Source organism: Ranitomeya variabilis, chromosome 3, assembly GCF_051348905.1.
Source record: "Ranitomeya variabilis isolate aRanVar5 chromosome 3, aRanVar5.hap1, whole genome shotgun sequence".
Lineage (NCBI taxonomy): Eukaryota > Metazoa > Chordata > Amphibia > Anura > Dendrobatidae > Ranitomeya > Ranitomeya variabilis.
In genome coordinates, this window is record NC_135234.1 from 787,291,815 (window position 1) to 787,313,894 (window position 22,080).

At 47.2% G+C, this 22,080-nt stretch overlaps 1 protein-coding gene across 3 annotated transcripts in view; it reads right to left on the reverse strand.

Annotated features, from left to right (window-relative positions):
- The window catches only part of LOC143817529 (aldehyde dehydrogenase family 3 member B1-like), a 333,041-nt gene extending 315,531 nt beyond the window's left edge, over window positions 1-17,510 (reverse strand). Inside the window, exon 1 of one of the 3 annotated variants that reach the window (XM_077299016.1) lies at window positions 17,402-17,510. The gene's annotated coding sequence lies outside the window, so the exon portion shown is untranslated. Of the gene's footprint in view, window positions 1-16,696; window positions 16,713-17,190; window positions 17,209-17,401 lie in introns of those variants that run through there. The other 2 variants (XM_077299017.1, XM_077299018.1) reach the window with 2 other exon arrangements.
- Between the last annotated feature and the right edge of the window lie 4,570 nt (window positions 17,511-22,080).

The following is a 22,080-nucleotide window of genomic DNA, read 5'->3' on the forward strand; positions in this document are numbered from 1 at the left end:
ATACAGTCCTCAGTATATAATGATATCTGCCCTACAGTCCTCAGTATATAGTGATATCTGCCCTACAGTCCTCAGTATATAGTGATATCTGTCCTACAGTCCTCAGTATATAGTGATATCTGCCCTACAGTCCTCAGTATATAGTGATATCTGCCCTACAGTCCTCAGTATATAGTGATATCTGCCCTACAGTCCTCAGTATATAATATCTGCCCTACAGTCCTCAGTATATAGTGATATCTGCCCTACAGTCCTCAGTATATAGTGATATCTGCCCTACAGTCCTCAGTATATAGTGATATCTGCCCTACAGTCCTCAGTATATAGTGATATCTGTCCTACAGTCCTCAGTATATAGTGATATCTGCCCTACAGTCCTCAGTATATAGTGATATCTGCCCTACAGTCCTCAGTATATAATATCTGCCCTACAGTCCTCAGTATATAGTGATATCTGCCCTACAGTCCTCAGTATATAGTGATATCTGCCCTACAGTCCTCAGTATATAATATCTGCCCTACAGTCCTCAGTATATAGTGATATCTGCCCTACAGTCCTCAGTATATAGTGATATCTGCCCTACAGTCCTCAGTATATAATATCTGCCCTACAGTCCTCAGTATATAGTGATATCTGCCCTACAGTCCTCAGTATATAGTGATATCTGCCCTACAGTCCTCAGTATATAATATCTGCCCTACAGTCCTCAGTATATAGTGATATCTGCCCTACAGTCCTCAGTATATAGTGATATCTGCCCTACAGTCCTCAGTATATAGTGATATCTGCCCTACAGTCCTCAGTATATAGTGATATCTGCCCTACAGTCCTCAGTATATAATGATATCTGCCCTACAGTCCTCAGTATATAGTGATATCTGTCCTACAGTCCTCAGTATATAGTGATATCTGCCCTACAGTCCTCAGTATATAATGATATCTGCCCTACAGTCCTCAGTATATAGTGATATCTGCCCTACAGTCCTCAGTATATAGTGATATCTGCCCTACAGTCCTCAGTATATAGTGATATCTGCCCTACAGTCCTCAGTATATAGTGATATCTGCCCTACAGTCCTCAGTATATAGTGATATCTGCCCTACAGTCCTCAGTATATAGTGATATCTGCCCTACAGTCCTCAGTATATAATATCTGCCCTACAGTCCTCAGTATATAGTGATATCTGCCCTACAGTCCTCAGTATATAGTGATATCTGCCCTACAGTCCTCAGTATATAGTGATATCTGCCCTACAGTCCTCAGTATATAGTGATATCTGTCCTACAGTCCTCAGTATATAGTGATATCTGCCCTACTGTCCTCAGTATATAGTGATATCTGCCCTACAGTCCTCAGTATATAATATCTGCCCTACAGTCCTCAGTATATAGTGATATCTGCCCTACAGTCCTCAGTATATAGTGATATCTGCCCTACAGTCCTCAGTATATAATATCTGCCCTACAGTCCTCAGTATATAGTGATATCTGCCCTACAGTCCTCAGTATATAGTGATATCTGCCCTACAGTCCTCAGTATATAATATCTGCCCTACAGTCCTCAGTATATAGTGATATCTGCCCTACAGTCCTCAGTATATAGTGATATCTGCCCTACAGTCCTCAGTATATAATATCTGCCCTACAGTCCTCAGTATATAGTGATATCTGCCCTACAGTCCTCAGTATATAGTGATATCTGCCCTACAGTCCTCAGTATATAGTGATATCTGCCCTACAGTCCTCAGTATATAGTGATATCTGCCCTACAGTCCTCAGTATATAATGATATCTGCCCTACAGTCCTCAGTATATAGTGATATCTGTCCTACAGTCCTCAGTATATAGTGATATCTGCCCTACAGTCCTCAGTATATAATGATATCTGCCCTACAGTCCTCAGTATATAGTGATATCTGCCCTACAGTCCTCAGTATATAGTGATATCTGCCCTACAGTCCTCAGTATATAGTGATATCTGCCCTACAGTCCTCAGTATATAGTGATATCTGCCCTACAGTCCTCAGTATATAATGATATCTGCCCTACAGTCCTCAGTATATAGTGATATCTGCCCTACAGTCCTCAGTATATAGTGATATCTGCCCTACAGTCCTCAGTATATAGTGATATCTGCCCTACAGTCCTCAGTATATAGTGATATCTGCCCTACAGTCCTCAGTATATAATATCTGCCCTACAGTCCTCATTATATAGTGATATCTGCCCTACAGTCCTCAGTATATAGTGATATCTGCCCTACAGTCCTCAGTATATAGTGATATCTGCCCTACAGTCCTCAGTATATAGTGATATCTGCCCTACAGTCCTCAGTATATAGTGATATCTGCCCTACAGTCCTCAGTATATAGTGATATCTGCCCTACAGTCCTCAGTATATAGTGATATCTGCCCTACAGTCCTCAGTATATAATGATATCTGCCCTACAGTCCTCAGTATATAGTGATATCTGCCCTACAGTCCTCAGTATATAGTGATATCTGCCCTACAGTCCTCAGTATATAGTGATATCTGTCCTACAGTCCTCAGTATATAGTGATATCTGCCCTACAGTCCTCAGTATATAATGATATCTGCCCTACAGTCCTCAGTATATAGTGATATCTGTCCTACAGTCCTCAGTATATAATATCTGCCCTACAGTCCTCAGTATATAGTGATATCCGCCGTACAGTCCTCAGTATATAGTGATATCTGCCCTACAGTCCTCAGTATATAGTGATATCTGCCCTACAGTCCTCAGTATATAGTGATATCTGCCCTACAGTCCTCATTATATAGTGATATCCGCCGTACAGTCCTCAGTATATAGTGATATCTGCCCTACAGTCCTCAGTATATAGTGATATCTGCCCTACAGTCCTCAGTATATAGTGATATCTGCCCTACAGTCCTCAGTATATAGTGATATCTGCCCTACAGTCCTCAGTATATAGTGATATCTGCCCTACAGTCCTCAGTATATAATATCTGCCCTACAGTCCTCAGTATATAGTGATATCTGCCCTACAGTCCTCAGTATATAGTGATATCTGCCCTACAGTCCTCAGTATATAATATCTGCCCTACAGTCCTCAGTATATAGTGATATCTGCCCTACAGTCCTCAGTATATAATGATATCTGTCCTAGTCCTCAGTATATAATGATATCTGCCCTACAGTCCTCAGTATATAGTGATATCTGCCCTACAGTCCTCAGTATATAGTGATATCTGCCCTACAGTCCTCAGTATATAATATCTGCCCTACAGTCCTCAGTATATAGTGATATCTGCCCTACAGTCCTCAGTATATAGTGATATCTGCCCTACAGTCCTCAGTATATAATGATATCTGCCCTACAGTCCTCAGTATATAATGATATCTGCCCTACAGTCCTCAGTATATAATGATATCTGCCCTACAGTCCTCAGTATGTAATATCTGCCCTACAGTCCTCAGTATATAATATCTGCCCTACAGTCCTCAGTATATAATGATATCTGCCCTACAGTCCTCAGTATATAGTGATATCTGCCCTACAGTCCTCAGTATATAATATCTGCCCTACAGTCCTCAGTATATAGTGATATCTGCCCTACAGTCCTCAGTATATAGTGATATCTGCCCTACAGTCCTCAGTATATAGTGATATCTGCCCTACAGTCCTCAGTATATAGTGATATCTGCCCTACAGTCCTCAGTATATAGTGATATCTGCCCTACAGTCCTCAGTATATAGTGATATCTGCCCTACAGTCCTCAGTATATAATATCTGCCCTACAGTCCTCATTATATAGTGATATCTGCCCTACAGTCCTCAGTATATAGTGATATCTGCCCTACAGTCCTCAGTATATAATATCTGCCCTACAGTCCTCAGTATATAGTGATATCTGCCCTACAGTCCTCAGTATATAATGATATCTGCCCTACAGTCCTCAGTATATAGTGATATCTGCCCTACAGTCCTCAGTATATAGTGATATCTGCCCTACAGTCCTCAGTATATAGTGATATCTGCCCTACAGTCCTCAGTATATAATATCTGCCCTACAGTCCTCAGTATATAGTGATATCTGCCCTACAGTCCTCAGTATATAGTGATATCTGCCCTACAGTCCTCAGTATATAATATCTGCCCTACAGTCCTCAGTATATAGTGATATCTGCCCTACAGTCCTCAGTATATAATGATATCTGCCCTACAGTCCTCAGTATATAGTGATATCTGCCCTACAGTCCTCAGTATATAGTGATATCTGCCCTACAGTCCTCTGTATATAGTGATATCTGCCCTACAGTCCTCAGTATATAATATCTGCCCTACAGTCCTCAGTATATAGTGATATCTGCCCTACAGTCCTCAGTATATAGTGATATCTGCCCTACAGTCCTCAGTATATAATATCTGCCCTACAGTCCTCAGTATATAGTGATATCTGCCCTACAGTCCTCAGTATATAGTGATATCTGCCCTATAGTCCTCAGTATATAATGATATCTGCCCTACAGTCCTCAGTATATAGTGATATCTGCCCTACAGTCCTCAGTATATAGTGATATCTGCCCTACAGTCCTCAGTATATAATGATATCTGCCCTACAGTCCTCAGTATATAGTGATATCTGCCCTACAGTCCCCAGTATATAATGATATCTGTCCTACAGTCCTCAGTATATAATGATATCTGCCCTACAGTCCTCAGTATATAGTGATATCTGCCCTACAGTCCTCTGTATATAGTGATATCTGCCCTACAGTCCTCAGTATATAGTGATATCTGCCCTACAGTCCTCAGTATATAGTGATATCTGCCCTACAGTCCTCAGTATATAGTGATATCTGCCCTACAGTCCTCAGTATATAATATCTGCCCTACAGTCCTCAGTATATAGTGATATCTGCCCTACAGTCCTCAGTATATAGTGATATCTGCCCTACAGTCCTCAGTATATAGTGATATCTGCCCTACAGTCCTCAGTATATAGTGATATCTGCCCTACAGTCCTCAGTATATAATATCTGCCCTACAGTCCTCAGTATATAGTGATATCTGCCCTACAGTCCTCAGTATATAATATCTGCCCTACAGTCCTCAGTATATAGTGATATCTGCCCTACAGTCCTCAGTATATAGTGATATCTGCCCTACAGTCCTCAGTATATAATATCTGCCCTACAGTCCTCAGTATATAGTGATATCTGCCCTACAGTCCTCAGTATATAGTGATATCTGCCCTACAGTCCTCAGTATATAATATCTGCCCTACAGTCCTCAGTATATAGTGATATCTGCCCTACAGTCCTCAGTATATAATGATATCTGCCCTACAGTCCTCAGTATATAGTGATATCTGCCCTACAGTCCTCAGTATATAGTGATATCTGCCCTACAGTCCTCAGTATATAGTGATATCTGTCCTACAGTCCTCAGTATATAGTGATATCTGCCCTACAGTCCTCAGTATATAGTGATATCTGCCCTACAGTCCTCAGTATATAATGATATCTGCCCTACAGTCCTCAGTATATAGTGATATCTGCCCTACAGTCCTCAGTATATAGTGATATCTGCCCTACAGTCCTCAGTATATAGTGATATCTGCCCTACAGTCCTCAGTATATAGTGATATCTGCCCTACAGTCCTCAGTATATAGTGATATCTGCCCTACAGTCCTCAGTATATAGTGATATCTGCCCTACAGTCCTCAGTATATAATATCTGCCCTACAGTCCTCATTATATAGTGATATCTGCCCTACAGTCCTCAGTATATAGTAATATCTGCCCTACAGTCCTCAGTATATAGTGATATCTGCCCTACAGTCCTCAGTATATAGTGATATCTGCCCTACAGTCCTCAGTATATAGTGATATCTGCCCTACAGTCCTCAGTATATAGTGATATCTGCCCTACAGTCCTCAGTATATAATATCTGCCCTACAGTCCTCAGTATATAGTGATATCTGCCCTACAGTCCTCAGTATATAGTGATATCTGCCCTACAGTCCTCAGTATATAGTGATATCTGCCCTACAGTCCTCAGTATATAATATCTGCCCTACAGTCCTCAGTATATAGTGATATCTGCCCTACAGTCCTCAGTATATAGTGATATCTGCCCTACAGTCCTCAGTATATAATATCTGCCCTACAGTCCTCAGTATATAGTGATATCTGCCCTACAGTCCTCAGTATATAATGATATCTGCCCTACAGTCCTCAGTATATAATATCTGCCCTACAGTCCTCAGTATATAGTGATATCTGCCCTACAGTCCTCAGTATATAGTGATATCTGCCCTACAGTCCTCAGTATATAGTGATATCTGCCCTACAGTCCTCTGTATATAGTGATATCTGCCCTACAGTCCTCAGTATATAATATCTGCCCTACAGTCCTCAGTATATAGTGATATCTGCCCTACAGTCCTCAGTATATAGTGATATCTGCCCTACAGTCCTCAGTATATAATATCTGCCCTACAGTCCTCAGTATATAATATCTGCCCTACAGTCCTCAGTATATAGTGATATCTGCCCTACAGTCCTCAGTATATAATGATATCTGCCCTACAGTCCTCAGTATATAGTGATATCTGCCCTACAGTCCTCAGTATATAGTGATGTCTGCCCTACAGTCCTCAGTATATAATGATATCTGCCCTACAGTCCTCAGTATATAGTGATATCTGCCCTACAGTCCTCAGTATATAGTGATATCTGCCCTACAGTCCTCAGTATATAGTGATATCTGCCCTACAGTCCTCAGTATATAGTGATATCTGCCCTACAGTCCTCAGTATATAATGATATCTGCCCTACAGTCCTCAGTATATAGTGATATCTGCCCTACAGTCCTCAGTATATAGTGATATCTGCCCTACAGTCCTCAGTATATAGTGATATCTGCCCTACAGTCCTCAGTATATAATATCTGCCCTACAGTCCTCAGTATATAGTGATATCTGCCCTACAGTCCTCAGTATATAGTGATATCTGCCCTATAGTCCTCAGTATATAATATCTGCCCTACAGTCCTCAGTATATAGTGATATCTGCCCTACAGTCCTCAGTATATAGTGATATCTGCCCTACAGTCCTCAGTATATAATGATATCTGTCCTACAGTCCTCAGTATATAGTGATATCTGCCCTACAGTCCTCAGTATATAGTGATATCTGCCCTACAGTCCTCAGTATATAGTGATATCTGCCCTACAGTCCTCAGTATATAGTGATATCTGCCCTATAGTCCTCAGTATATAATATCTGCCCTACAGTCCTCAGTATATAGTGATATCTGCCCTACAGTCCTCAGTATATAGTGATATCTGCCCTACAGTCCTCAGTATATAATGATATCTGTCCTACAGTCCTCAGTATATAGTGATATCTGCCCTACAGTCCTCAGTATATAGTGATATCTGCCCTACAGTCCTCAGTATATAATGATATCTGTCCTACAGTCCTCAGTATATAGTGATATCTGCCCTACAGTCCTCAGTATATAGTGATATCTGCCCTACAGTCCTCAGTATATAGTGATATCTGCCCTACAGTCCTCAGTATATAATGATATCTGTCCTACAGTCCTCAGTATATAGTGATATCTGCCCTACAGTCCTCAGTATATAGTGATATCTGCCCTACAGTCCTCAGTATATAGTGATATCTGCCCTACAGTCCTCAGTATATAGTGATATCTGCCCTATAGTCCTCAGTATATAATATCTGCCCTACAGTCCTCAGTATATAGTGATATCTGCCCTACAGTCCTCAGTATATAGTGATATCTGCCCTACAGTCCTCAGTATATAGTGATATCTGCCCTACAGTCCTCAGTATATAATATCTGCCCTACAGTCCTCAGTATATAGTGATATCTGCCCTACAGTCCTCAGTATATAGTGATATCTGCCCTACAGTTACACTTGCGTACTGTGTTTCTTACCTCTGTGTTTGTTGTGTCTGTGTGCAGTGTGTCATATTGGCGTGTGTCCTGTGTTTTCTACCTCTGTGTTTGTTGTGTCAGTGTGCAATGTGTCATGCCGGTGTGTCCTTTGTTTCTTAACTCTGTGAGTGTTGTGCCGGGGTGCAGCGAGTCGTATCGGCATATGTCCATTGTTTCTTACCTCTGTGTTTGTTGTGTCAGTGTGCAGCATGTTGTGTCGGTGTGCGTCCTATGTTTCTTACCTATCTGTTTGTTGTGTCGGTGTGCAGCTTGTCGTGTCGGTGTGCGTCCTGTGTGTGTTGTGTTGGTGTGCATCATGTCGTGTCAGTGTTCTTCCTTTGTTTCTCACCTCTGTGTTTGTTGTGTTGGTGTACAGCGTGTCATGTCAGTGTGTGTCCTGTGTTTCTTACCTCTGTGTGTGTTGTGTCGGTGTGCACCTTGTCGTGTCAGTGTGTGTCCTGGGTTTCTTACCTCTGTGTGTGTTGTGTCGGTGTGCAGCTTGTCGTGTCAGTGTGTGTCCTGTTTCTTACCTCTATGTGTGTTATGTCGGTGTGCAGCTTGTCATGTCGGGGTGCTTCCTTTGTTTGTTAACTCTGTGTGTGTTGTCGGTGTGTATCGTGTCATGTCGGTGTGCATCCTGTGTTTCTTACCTTTGTGTGTGTTGTATCAGTGTGCAGCACATCGTGTCAGTGTGTCCTGGGTTTCTTACCTTTGTGTGTGTTGTGTCAGTGTGCAGCACGTCGTGTCGTGTGTGTCCTGTGTTTCTTTCCTCTGTGTGTGTTGCACGTTGTGTCGGTGTGTGTCTGGTATTTCTTACCTCTGTGTGTGTTGTGTCAGTGTGCAGCACGTCGTGTCAGTGTGTGTCCTGGGTTTCTTACCTTTGTGTGTGTTGTGTCAGTGTGCAGCACGTCGTGTCGTGTGTGTCCTGTGTTTCTTTCCTCTGTGTGTGTTGTGTCGGTGTGCTGCACGTTGTGTCGGTGTGTGTCCGGTATTTCTTACCTCTGTGTGTGTTGTGTTGGTGTGCTTCCTTTGTTTCTTACCTCTGTTTGTGTTGTGTCAGTGTGCATTGTGTCATATTGGTGTGCATACTGTGTTTCTTACCTCTGTGTGTGTTGTGTCAGTGTGCTGCACGCCGTGTCGGTGTGCATCCTGTGTTTCTTACCTCTGTATTTATTGTATCGGTGTGCATTGTGTTGTGTCGGTGTGCGTCCTGTGTTTCTTATCTCTGTGTGTTGTGTTGGTGTGCATACTGTGTTTCTTACCTCTGTGTGTGTTGTGTCAGTGTGCAGCACTTCGTGTCAGTGTGTGTACTGTGTTTCTTACCTTTGTGTATGTTGTGTTTGTGTGCATCATGTCGTATTGGTGTGCGTCCTGTGTTTCTTACCTCTGTGTGTTTTGTGCAAGGCCGGACTGGCCATCTGGCAAATGCCAGAAGGGCCTTTGTGGTCATGGGCGGCCTTGTCTGCTACATTGTTAACAGAATCTGTGTTCTCAAGACCCCCATACTGTTAAGAGTTGTGATGGAGCACAAAGTTTCTGACTCCGTCACTTACCTCAGCAGGCCACAGGTATCATTAGAAATAGTGGTGTTGTAGAAAATCTTCCTTTCCACCATCCAGGGTAATATTAATAATATATTTCATCTGGTGCTTGGGGACGGGGACAACATGGGCCTGTGTGATTTCAAATGCCAGGGCTGAATTTCAGCCCCAGTCCGTACCTGGTTTTTGTGTCAATGTGCAGCACATCGTGTCAGTGTGCATCCTGTTTCTTACCTCTGTGTGTTTTGTCGGTGTGCAGCATGTCGTGTCGGTGTGCGTCCTGTGTTTCTTATCTATGTGTGTGTTGTATCGGTGTGCATCATGTCGTGTCAGTGTGCATCCTGTGTTTCTTACCTCTGTGTTTGTTGTGTCGGTGTGCAGCGTGTCGTGTCGGTGTGCTTCCTTTGTTTCTTACCTCTATGTTTGTTGTGTTGGTGTGCATCTTGTCGTGTCAGTGTGTGTCCTGTGTTTCTTACGTCTGTGTGTGTTGTGTCTGTGTGCAGCGTGTCGTGTCGGTGTGTGTCCTCTGTTTCTTATCTGTGTGTTGTGTTGGTGAGCATCTTGTCGTGCATCTTGTCGTGTCAGTGTGTGTCCTGTGTTTCTTGCCTCTGTGTGTGTTGTGTCTGTGTGCAGTGTGTCGTGTCAGTGTGTGTCCTGTGTTTCTTACCTCTGTGTGTGTTGTGTCTGTGTGCAGCGTATCGTGTCGGTGTGTGTCCTGTGTTTCTTATCTGTGTGTTGTGTTGGTGTGCACCATGTCGTGCCAGTGTGCTTCCTTTGTTTCTTACCTCTGTGTGTGTTGTGTCGGTGTGCATCATGTCGTGTCAGTGCACGTCCTGTGTTTCTTATCTATGTGTGTGTTGTATTTGTGTGCATCATGTCGTGTTAGTGTGCTTCCTTTGTTTCTTACCTCTGTGTTTGTTGTGTCGGTGTGCAGCGTGTCGTGTCGGTGTGCCTCCTTTGTTTCTTACCTCTGTGTGTTGTGTCGGTGTGTAGCACTTTGTGTCGGTGTGTGTCCTGTGTTTCTTACTTCTGTGTGTATTGTGTTGGTGTGCATTGTGTCGTGTCATTGTGCATCCTGTGTTTCTTACCTCTGTGTTTGTTGTGTTGGTGTGCAGCGTGTCGTGTCGGTATGCTTCCTTTGTTTCTTACCTCTATGTGTGTTGTGTTGGTGTGCACCGTGTCGTGTCATTGTGCATCCTGTGTTTCTTACCTCTGTGTTTGTTGTGTTGGTGTGCAGCGTGTCGTGTCGGTGTGCTTCCTTTGTTTCTTACCTTTGTGTGTGTGTTGTGTCGGTGTGCGTCCTGTGTTTCTTTCCTCTGTGTACAGTGTGTCGTGTCAGTGTGTGTCCTGTGTTTCTTACATCTGTGTGTGTTGTGTTGTGTTGGTGTGCATCGTGTCGTGTCATTGTGCTTCCTTTGTTTCTTACCTCTGTGTTCGTTGTGTTGGTGTGCAGCGTGTCGTGTCGGTGTGCTTCCTTTGTTTCTTACCTCTGTGTGTGTTGTGTCTGTGTGCAGCGTGTCGTGTCAGTGTGCATCCTGTGTTTCTTACCTCTGTGTGTGTTGTGTCTGTATGCAGCGTGTCGGTGTGCTTCCTTTGTTTCTTACCTCTGTGTGTGTCGTGTCATTGTGCATCCTGTCGTGTCATTGTGCATCCTGTGTTTCTTACCTCTGTGTTTGTTGTGTTGGTGTGCAGCGTGTCGTGTCAGTGTGCTTCCTTTGTTTCTTACCTCTGTGTGTGTTGTGTTGGTGTGCATCTTGTCGTGTCAGTGTGTGTCCTGTGTTTCTTACCTCTGTGTGTGTTGGTGTGCATCATGTCGTGTCAGTGCGCGTCCTGTGTTTCTTATCTATGTGTGTGTTGTGTCTGTGTGCAGTGTGTCGTGTCAGTGTGTGTCCTGTATTTCTTACCTCTGTGTGTGTTGTGTCTGTATGCAGCGTGTCGTGTCATTGTGCATCCTGTGTTTCTTACCTCTGTGTGTGTTGTGTTGGTGTGCATCGTGTCGTGTCATTGTGCATCCTGTGTTTCTTACCTCTGTGTTTGTTGTGTTGGTGTGCAGCGTGTCGTGTCGGTGTGCTTCCTTTGTTTCTTACCTCTGTGTGTTGTGTTGGTGTGCATCTTGTCATGTCAGTGTGTGTCCTGTGTTTCTTACCTCTGTGTGCATTGTGTCTTTGTGCAGCGTGTCGTGTCGGTGTGCGTCCCGTATGGCCTGAACTGTATCCCTCATAGGGTGCTTAAAGGGAGGGCCGCATGACTAAGGAGGTTGCTAGGCCTTAACTTTGGGAATTTGTTTTACATTATGTTGCTGAGGGATTTGTTTTACATTGGGAAGGCTTCCAGGTGATTGGAGAGATGGTGGGTCCAGTCACCTACAAACCCACCCAAAGGGATGTGTCTGAATAACCAAGATGAAGCCTGTATATGTTTGTTTGAGGACCTACAGTGATGTCACGATCAGCTGACTGGCCATGTGATAGGTACCTGGGTGTGGTTACACCTATGTAATGGAGGTGTGTTTGGCACATGGAGTGAGTGCTGGCTAGTCTGAGCCAGAGCAAGGAGTAATGTGAGACACCTCTGGAGTGGATGGTCTGATAACCGTGAGTGATACTGACCGGGGTCAGTGATAGACGTCTGTGGGACAACTCTGAGGATAAGAGGGCCCCAGGAACCTGTGTGATGGTCGCCAACAGGTAACGGACTGTAATCCGTGTTATGCTGACCGGGGTCAGTGAGGGACTGTGGTTCCACTGTAAAGTCGATGTGTACAGACGGTGTTCAGGCTGTTGCATGCTACCAAGTTCCTGAGGTTGAGGTTTATGCTGATGTGGAAATAAACCTAAGAGACTGTTTTTGTAAGGAAATCGTGCCTGTGTGCGTTTACCCCGTTGCCAAGCAAGTGTTCTCCAAGTAAGCGCTATCTTACTTGATTTGCTTCTATATGTTTGACTAGATGTTTCCAGCCAGCTAACGCTCGGCACGCTCATTGCTATCTAATTAACGCTGCTGGTGATTAAACTAAAGTAAATAATGACAACATTCAATAGCGCTTACGCAGGTGGTAAATTAACTTAAAATGAAGTTAATAACAATAATAATCATAAAAAATCTGAATAATACTAAAAATACATTTTATTCACAGTGTAAAATCAAAAACAAACTGGATTCAGTAAGATGTGCGTTTTTTATTCATTCCATCATCTAAACAAATTTCATAACGAAACATAAGTAAAAATTTCTCTGTAAACACAATTAAATGTATAGTCATTTTCAAAGATCTTTCCTTGACTTCTACCAGGTACAATTTAATGTGTGGGGGCGGGATTATGTGTGGTGATGTGTTGGGGGCGGGATTATGTGGTGATGTGGTGGGGCGGAGCTACTGTGCAGGGGGCGGGATTAGCGAGTGTTATGTGGGGGGCGGGATTATGTGTGGTAATGTGGTGGGGGGTGGGATTACGTGTGGTAATGTGGTGGGGGGGCGGGATTACGTGTGGTAATGTGGTGGGGGGTGGGATTACGTGTGGTAATGTGGTGGGGGGCGGGATTATGTGTGGTAATGGGGTGGGGGGACGGGATTATGTGTGGTAATGTGGTGGGGGGCAGGATTATGTGTGGTAATGTGGTGGGGGACGGGATTATGTGTGGTAATGTGGTGGGGGGCGGGATTGTGTGCGGCGATGGGTTGGGGGGCGGGATTGTGTGTGGTAATGAGGGGGAATTATGGGTGGTAATGGGGTGGGGGGGCGGGATTGTGTGTGGTAATGAGGGGGAATTATGGGTGGTAATGGGGTGGGGGGGCGGGATTGTGTGCGGCGATGGGTTGGGGGGCGGGATTGTGTGCGGCGATGGGTTGGGGGGCGGGATTGTGTGCGGCGATGGGTTGGGGGGCGGGATTGTATGCGGCGATGGGGTGGGGGGCGGGATTGTGTGCGGCGATGGGTTGGGGGGCGGGATTGTGTGCGGCGATGGGTTGGGGGGCGGGATTGTGTGCGGCGATGGGGTGGGGGGCGGGATTGTGTGCGGCGATGGGTTGGGGGGCGGGATTGTGTGCGGCGATGGGTTGGAGGGCGGGATTGTTTGCGGCGATGGGGTGGGGGGCGGTATTGTGTGCGGCGATGTGTTGAGGGGCGGGATTGTGTGCGGCGATGGGGTGGGGGGCGGGATTGTGTGCGGCGATGTGTTGGGGGGCGGGATTGTGTGTGTTGGGGGGCGGGATTGTGTGCGGTGATGGGTTGGGGTGCGGGATTGTGTGCGGCGATGGGTTGGGGGGCGGGATTGTGTGCGGCGATGGGGTGGGGGGCGGGATTGTGTGCGGCGATGGGGTGCGGGGCGGGATTGTGTGCGGCGATGGGGTGCGGGGCGGGATTGTGTGCGGCGATGGGGTGCGGGGCGGGATTGTGTGCGGCGATGGGTTGGGAGATGGAGCTACTGTGCAGGGGGCGGGATTGTGTGCGGCGATGGGTTGGGGGGCGGGATTGTGTGCGGCGATGGGGTGGGGGGCGGGATTGTGTGCGGCGATGGGGTGGGGGGCGGGATTGTGTGCGGCGATGGGGTGGGGGGCGGGATTGTGTGCGGCGATGGGGTGCGGGGCGGGATTGTGTGCGGCGATGGGGTGCGGGGCGGGATTGTGTGCGGCGATGGGGTGGGAGACGGAGCTACTGTGCAGGGGGCGGGATTGTGTGCGGCGATGTGTTGGGGGCAGGATTGTGTGCGGCGATGTGGTGGGAGACGGAGCTATTGTGCAGGGGGCGGGATTGTGTGCGGCGATGTGTTGGGGGCAGGATTGTGTGCGGCGATGGGTTGGGAGACGGAGCTACTGTGCAGGGGGCGGGATTGTGTGCGGCGATGTGTTGGGGGCAGGATTGTGTGCGGCGATGTGGTGGGAGACGGAGCTACTGTGCAGGGGGCGGGATTGTGTGCGGCGATGTGTTGGGGGGGCGGGATTGTGTGCGGCGATGGGGTGGGGGGCGGGATTGTGTGCGGCGATGTGGTGGGAGACGGAGCTACTGTGCAGGGGGCGGGATTGTGTGCGGCGATGTGTTGGGGGCAGGATTGTGTGCGGCGATGTGGTGGGAGACGGAGCTACTGTGCAGGGGGCGGGATTGTGTGCGTTGATGTGTTGGGGGGCAGGATTGTGTGCGGCGATGTGGTGGGAGACGGAGCTACTGTGCAGGGGGCGGGATTGTGTGCGGCGATGTGTTGGGGGCAGGATTGTGTGCGGCGATGTGGTGGGAGACGGAGCTACTGTGCAGGGGGCGGGATTGTGTGCGGCGATGTGTTGGGGGGCGGGATTGTGTGTGGTGATGGGTTGGGGGGCAGGATTGTGTGCGGCGATGGGTTGGGGGGCGGGATTGTGTGCGGCGATGGGTTGGGGGGCGGGATTGTGTGTGGTGATGTGGTGGGAGACGGAGCTACTGTGCAGGGGCGGGATTGTGTGCGGCGATGTGTTGGGGGCAGGATTGTGTGCGGCGATGTGGTGGGAGACGGAGCTACTGTGCAGGGGGCGGGATTGTGTGCGGCGATGTGTTGGGGGCAGGATTGTGTGCGGCGATGTGGTGGGAGACGGAGCTACTGTGCAGGGGGCGGGATTGTGTGCGGCGATGTGTTGGGGGGCGGGATTGTGTGTGGTGATGGGTTGGGGGGCAGGATTGTGTGCGGCGATGGGTTGGGGGGCGGGATTGTGTGCGGCGATGGGTTGGGGGGCGGGATTGTGTGTGGTGATGTGGTGGGAGACGGAGCTACTGTGCAGGGGCGGGATTAGCAAGTAATCACGATGCCTCTTATATAGATTTATTGTACCTGTCACAGTGGTTTGCAGCAAAGGAGGGGGGTTTTAAAGGAGGTTGCTTACTCCAAAGGAGGTCGGGGGCAGCTCATTGCAGGGATGGGTGACCCCATCGGTGTTAAGCAGGTGTTTGAATTAAAATGGGTCCCTGCTGAGAGAGGTCTCAGCAAGACATTTTGGTATGGGCAACAGTCAGCTGGGTCCCCCTGGGCCGATTGTAGTGCGGCTGGGGGTGGTATGGTAGAGCTGCTTGTTGCAATCTTCAAAATTGTTTGAGTCTTCAATTCCCCTCTTCCTTTTCAGAGACAAGAAATTTATATTGTTTGATGTTATTTAAGGCTACATGTTGTCTATTAAATGGGGTTGCTGTGGTCTTTATATCCAGTGTCCCGCAGTGTAGTGTTTTATTTGTAGTTAATTGAGAATAAGGGGGTTCAGATGATTAAAGGGAACCTGTCACTCCCAAAATCGAAGCCCACCGGCATCAGGGGCTTATCTCCAGCATTGTGTAATGCATTCTGGAATGCTGTAGATAAGCCCCCGATGTTACCTGAAAGGTGAGGAAAAGAGGTTAGATTATACTCACCTGGGCGGGCGGTCCGGGGCCTCCCATCTGCTTATGATGACGTCTTCTTCTGGTCTTCACGCTGCGGCTCCGATGCAGGCGTACTGATTTACCCTGTTGAGGTCAGATTAAAGTACTGCAGTGCGCAGGTGCTGGGTCTCTCTGACCTTTCCCGGCGCCTGCGCATTGCAGTACTTTGCTCTGCCCTCAACAGGATAAATCAGTATGCCTGTGCCGGAGGCGCAGCGTGAAGACAAGAAGAGGACGTCATCGTAAGCAGATGGGAGGCCCCGGACCGCGACGCCCATCGGACCGGACCGCCCACCCAGGTGAGTATAATCTAACCTCTTTTCCTCACCTTTCAGGATACATCGGGGGCTTATCTACAGCATTCCAGAATGAGATAAGCCCCTGATGCCGGTGGGCTTAGCTCACCTTCAATTTTGGGGGTGACAGGTTCCCTTTAAAGGGCCACTGTCACCCCCCTCCAGCCATTATAAACTAAAAGAGCAGGAAGATGTGAGTGACGGCAGAGGAGCTGGTCAAGCTGGGGAGTGAGGACCCACCTACCTGGCTAGAGACAGGAACTGTGGCTAAGTATAAAAACGCTTTATTTGGGGTATACTTGAACCTTTATAATGGCTGGAGGGGGGTGACAGTGGCCCTTTAAGTGTAGAAGGCCGGTTAGTCATACATTCCTAAGTGACAGTCATGTGTTTCTTACCTCTGTGTGTGTTGTCGGTGTGCAGTGTGTTGTGACGGTGTGTGTTCTGTGTTTCTTACCTCTGTGTGTATTGTGTCAGTGTGCAGCGTGTCGTGTCGGTGTGCATCCTGTGTTTCTTACCTCTGTGTGTGTGTTGTCGGTGTGCATCCTGTTTCTTACCTCTGTGTGTGTTGTGTCGGTGTGCAGTGTGTTGTGTCGGTGTGCATCCTGTGTTTCTTACCTCTGTGTTGTGTCAGTGTGTGTCGTGTCGGTGTGTGTCCTGTGTTTCTTACCTCTGTGTGTGTTGTCGGTGTGCGTCGTGTCGGTGTGTTCTGTGTTTCTTTTCTCTCTGTGTGTTGTCGGTGTGCAGTGTGTTGTCAGTGTGCATCCTGTGTTTCTTTCCTCTGTGTGTGTGTGTTGTTTTGGTGTGCGTCCTGTGCTTCTTAACTGTGTGTGTGTTGTCGGTGTATAGCGTGTCGCATCGGTGTGTGTCCTGTGTTTCTTACCTGTGTGTGTGTGTTGTGTCGGTGTGCGTCCTGTGTTTCTTACCTCTGTGTGTGTGTTGTGTCGGTGTGCGTCCTGTGTTTCTTACCTCTGTGTGTGTGTTGTGTCGGTGTGCGTCCTGTGTTTCTTACCTCTGTGTGTGTGTGTTGTGTCGGTGTGCGTCCTGTGTTTCTTACCTCTGTGTGTGTTGTCGGTGTGCGTCCTGTGTTTCTTACCTCTGTGTGTGTGTGTTGTGTCGGTGTGCGTCCTGTGTTTCTTACCTCTGTGTGTGTTGTGTCGGTGTGCGTCCTGTGTTTCTTACCTCTGTGTGTGTGGTGTCGGTGTGCGTCCTGTGTTTCTTACCTCTGTGTGTGTGTGTTGATCTCTCTCCTCAGAGCTGCTGCTGCCTTGTCAGGAGGAAGTGTGAGCTCTGGGGGAAGGAGGACAGGCGTGGAGGCTGTGACTGATGATTGTGTCATGTCCTGACTCCCTGCCCAGAATTAATTACCCCTCCTTGTGTTTATTCTTGTTTAATCACTGGCATGACAAAAGTGCACGAAATGTCACAGTCCCTGAAAGAGGTCACATGGTGGGGAGGCTGTGAGGACACATAGTGTACATACTGTAGGCAGGCGCGCACACTGTACGTGCAGTCATTGCACACCTCGCGGGCGGAGGCTGCACACCCTGGAGATCAGCCTCGGCCCCTGGAGATCAGCCTCGGCCCCCAGACACAGCAGCAAATGTTCGTTCTTATTGTTTGTAAACGGTTTGTTTTGTTTGTTTTTTATATTCATCATGAATAAACTGTGGTTATTATTGGTGATCCCTTCTCATGACTCCTGTCTCCTCTCTATATGTCCACACAGACACACTGTATATACACAAATACTGTACACACATGTATATAGACACTGTACACACATGTATATAGACACTGTACACACATGTACATAGACACTGTACACACAGACACACTGTATATACACACATACTGTACACACGTATATAAACACTGTACACACAGACACACTGTATATACACACATACTGTACACACGTATATAGACACTGTACACACATGTATATAGACACTGTACACACCCACACTGTATATAGACACTGTACACACAGACACACTATATATACACACATGCTGTACACACATGTATATAGACACTGTACACACAGACACACTGTATATACACACATGCTGTACACACATGTATATAGACACTGTACACACAGACACACTGTATATACACACATACTGTACACACGTATATAAACACTGTACACACATGTATATAGACACTGTACACACTGTATATACACACATGCTGTACACACATGTATATAGACACTGTACACACCCACACTGTATATACACACATACTGTACACACATGTATATAGACACTGTACACACAGACACACTATATATACACACATGCTGTACACACATGTATATAGACACTGTACACACATGTAAATAGACACTGTACACACATGTATATAGACACTGTACACACAGACACACTGTATATACACACATGCTGTACACACATGTATATAGACACTGTACACACCCACACTGTATATACACACATACTGTACACACATGTATATAGACACTGTACACACATGTATATAGACACTGTACACACATGTATATAGACACTGTACACACATGTATATAGACACTGTACACACAGACACACTGTATATACACACATACTGTACACACATGTATATAGACTGTCACGATTTACACCGTGACTGTCACCAATTGTCACGATCCCTTAGCCGTGGCCCGCAGATTGTCACGAAAATCCACAGGGATTCCTGACCACTGCCACCATTAGGTCACGGATTGGGGTGACTTTAGACCAGCAGACGGCTATCACATGTGCAGGGGGGCTTATCCTCGTTATCCCTCTACTGCCACAATGTGATAAAAAAAACACACACAATCCTATTGACCTCTTAGTTTACAGCAGGGGCTTATTTTAGGTATCCCACTGCTCTTCAATATACCATGAACTGCAGGGATTTGTGTATCCCGCTTACAGTTCCACTTAACACTTGCAGCTCTCTGGCGCCCCCCTTACTCTCAGGTCAGATTAGGTACTGCACCTAGGGTAATTAGTCGCCAGAAAGGCTGCCTGCTATGTACTGGCTATTGGGCGCGCTGCAGCGACGCGATAACTACTCCCACGCAGGCAGGAACAATAATTATCAAGCTGCAGTCGCTGAAACAACCCCAAAAGTCTGCACACGGTAAGCTGCCACCAGCTCCGATCAAAGGGGTCCGGAGCTAACCCAAAACCGTAGCGTAATTTCCCTTCAAGAGACAGGGTACATTTTTAGAGCAGGGAGGAAGAACTAGCATTAAATATTATACTCCAGAAAGGTTAGGCAGTGCTTTATCAAAATTATACAAAGATGTTACAAATGAGACAATTGCAAATATGTACAAGGTAATTATGAAAATAAAAGGATTAAAGGAAGAAAAGATAACTCACATGTTCTTAGTTCATATCAGTTCAGGCAAACACCATGCTAGTGGGAGGGGCTCCCAAAAATCCCAATGCATGAGGTACAGCTCTTCAGGTCAGACCCACATGTTCTTCCAGCAACAGACTCACTGCTGGAGTCCGGCCAAAACAGTTATAGGTTAGCCTGGTGACATCACCAAAAAGGCTGGCTATCCCAGTCCCTCCTCTCTCTGCATTCTGACTAAGTATAAGCTAAATCTTTCTAAGACTTGTAATTCCGCTGCTGAACATATCATAGTCCTGACAAACCCAGCATTCATCTCAGATTACCGTGGGCTTTCTAAGGAGATCAAATATGTCCTATTATTTACAGAGCAATCCCTACTTCTTCACCCGATGGAGTTAGATGCTGATGCTTAGAGTGATGGGTAGATCCTCCGAGTGTGATTATGACGATATATTTTTGTGTTCGTATTTTAAATCGTTTGCCTAATATCTTACAAAAATGGAACAAAGGACCGCATGGTTCTAGAGACTTGGAATCCAGTTCTTGCTGGAAGAAGCTTCTACCTGGTCGTAAACATTCCTTTAGGCAATAAAACGCTCTTCCCCCATGTACATTGGCAAGGCAAGCTCAACTCTGAAGTAAAAGAGAAGGGGGGTTTCTTAGCCCACATCCTGGGCTGACAAGAGAAACTAAACTTATATGATATTTCATACCATATCGTGACACCTCCCCCTTTTAGCGTGCGCTACGGCGGCAGAACCTCTCGGTATGCCTCCATGCGCACCTCCGTGGGTTCACCCTGGCGGGATAGTCCATCTGCATTCCCATGCTCTTTGCCCGCTTTGTGTTTAATGGTGAAGTCAAATTGCTGAAGGGCAAGGCTCCAGCGTAGCAACCTGCCATTGGTTCCACACATGGTGCTTAGCCAGCGCAGAGGGTCGTGGTCAGTCACCACAGTGAAGGTGCGACCGTATAAGTAGGGCTGCAAGCGCTGCAGGGCCCAGACTATGGCCAGGCACTCCTTCTCAATGGTGGAGTAGGCCACTTCCCTCGGCAAAAGTTTCCGGCTCAGGTACAACACGGGGTGCTCTTGGTCCTCCGAGTCAACCTGGCTGAGCACAGCACCAAGGCCAAACTCGCTGGCGTCGGTCTGTACCAAGAACGGTCGACTGCTGTCGACTGCTTTCAACACAGGGGCGTTGCACAGTGCTGTTTTCAACGCCTGGAAGGCCCCCTCACAGCCATCTGTCCAGTTGACGATGTGGGGTAGCTTCTTCCTGGTGAGGTCCGTCAAAGGTTTTGCCAGGCTACTATAGTGCTGCACAAAGCGCCTATAGTACCCTGCAGTGCCCAGGAAGGACATCACCTGTTTCTTGGTCCCAGGAGTGGGCCAGTTCACGATCGTGCCCACTTTGTCAGGCTCTGGCTTTAGGGTGCCTCCGCCTACCCGGTGCCCCAGGTAGTGGACCTCCCTCATACCCATCTGGCACTTTCCCGGCTTGATAGTCAGTCCTGTTCGGTGAATTCGCCTGAGCACCTCCTCTAGATGCTGCAGGTGTTCCCCCCCGGAGGGACTGAAGATGGCAATGTCATCCAAGTACGCCATAGCGTACTTCTCCAGTCCCTGAAGCAGGAGGTTGACCACCCGCTGGAAAGTGGCAGGGGCATTCTTCATGTCGAAGGGCATGACCGTGGACTCGTACAGTCCAAAGGGTGTGATAAAGGTGGACTTCTCCTGCACCTCGGGGCGCAGGGGAATCTGCCAGTATCCGCGACTCAGATCCATTATTGTCAGGTATTTTGCGCCAGCTAACTTCTCAAGCAGCTCCTCGATGCGCGGCATTGGGTGCGCGTCAGAGGCTGTAATGGCGTTGAGCCCCCTGTAGTCCACGCAGAACCGGGTGGTCCGGTCCTTCTTTGGCACGAGAACTACAGGTGAGGCCCACGCGCTCTTTGACCGTCTAATCACCCCCAGCTGTAACATCTCATCGATCTCCTGGCGCATAATCTGCTGCACCTGGTCAGAGATTCGATAGGGTGTTCACCGTAGTGGGGAGTGATTCCCGGTGTCCACCTCGTGGACCGCTAACTCAGTCCTTCCAGGCCGGTTGGAGAACACGACCCGGAAGGGTTCCTGTTATGACCCCAGTGGACAGGGTCTCAGGGGAACGTGTAAGTCTGCAAGATACAAAAATCCAGCTCATAGGGCTGTGGTAACTGGGTTGACCAAATAGCTACTCCTAACGCCAACACTAGAAGTAGCCGGGGATCATGCCTACGGTGATCGCTAGATGACTCGCGCCAGCCGGAGAATCTAACTACCCCTAGGAGAAGAAAACAAAGACCTCTCTTGCCTCCAGAGAAAGGGACCCCAAAGCAAGATACAAGCCCCCCACAAATAATAACGGTGAGGTAAGAGGAAATGACAAACACAGAAATGAACCAGGTTCAGCAAAGAGAGGCCAGCTTACTAATAGCAGAATAAAGCAAGATAACTTATCTGGTCAACAAAAACCCTATAAAAATCCACGCTGGAGAT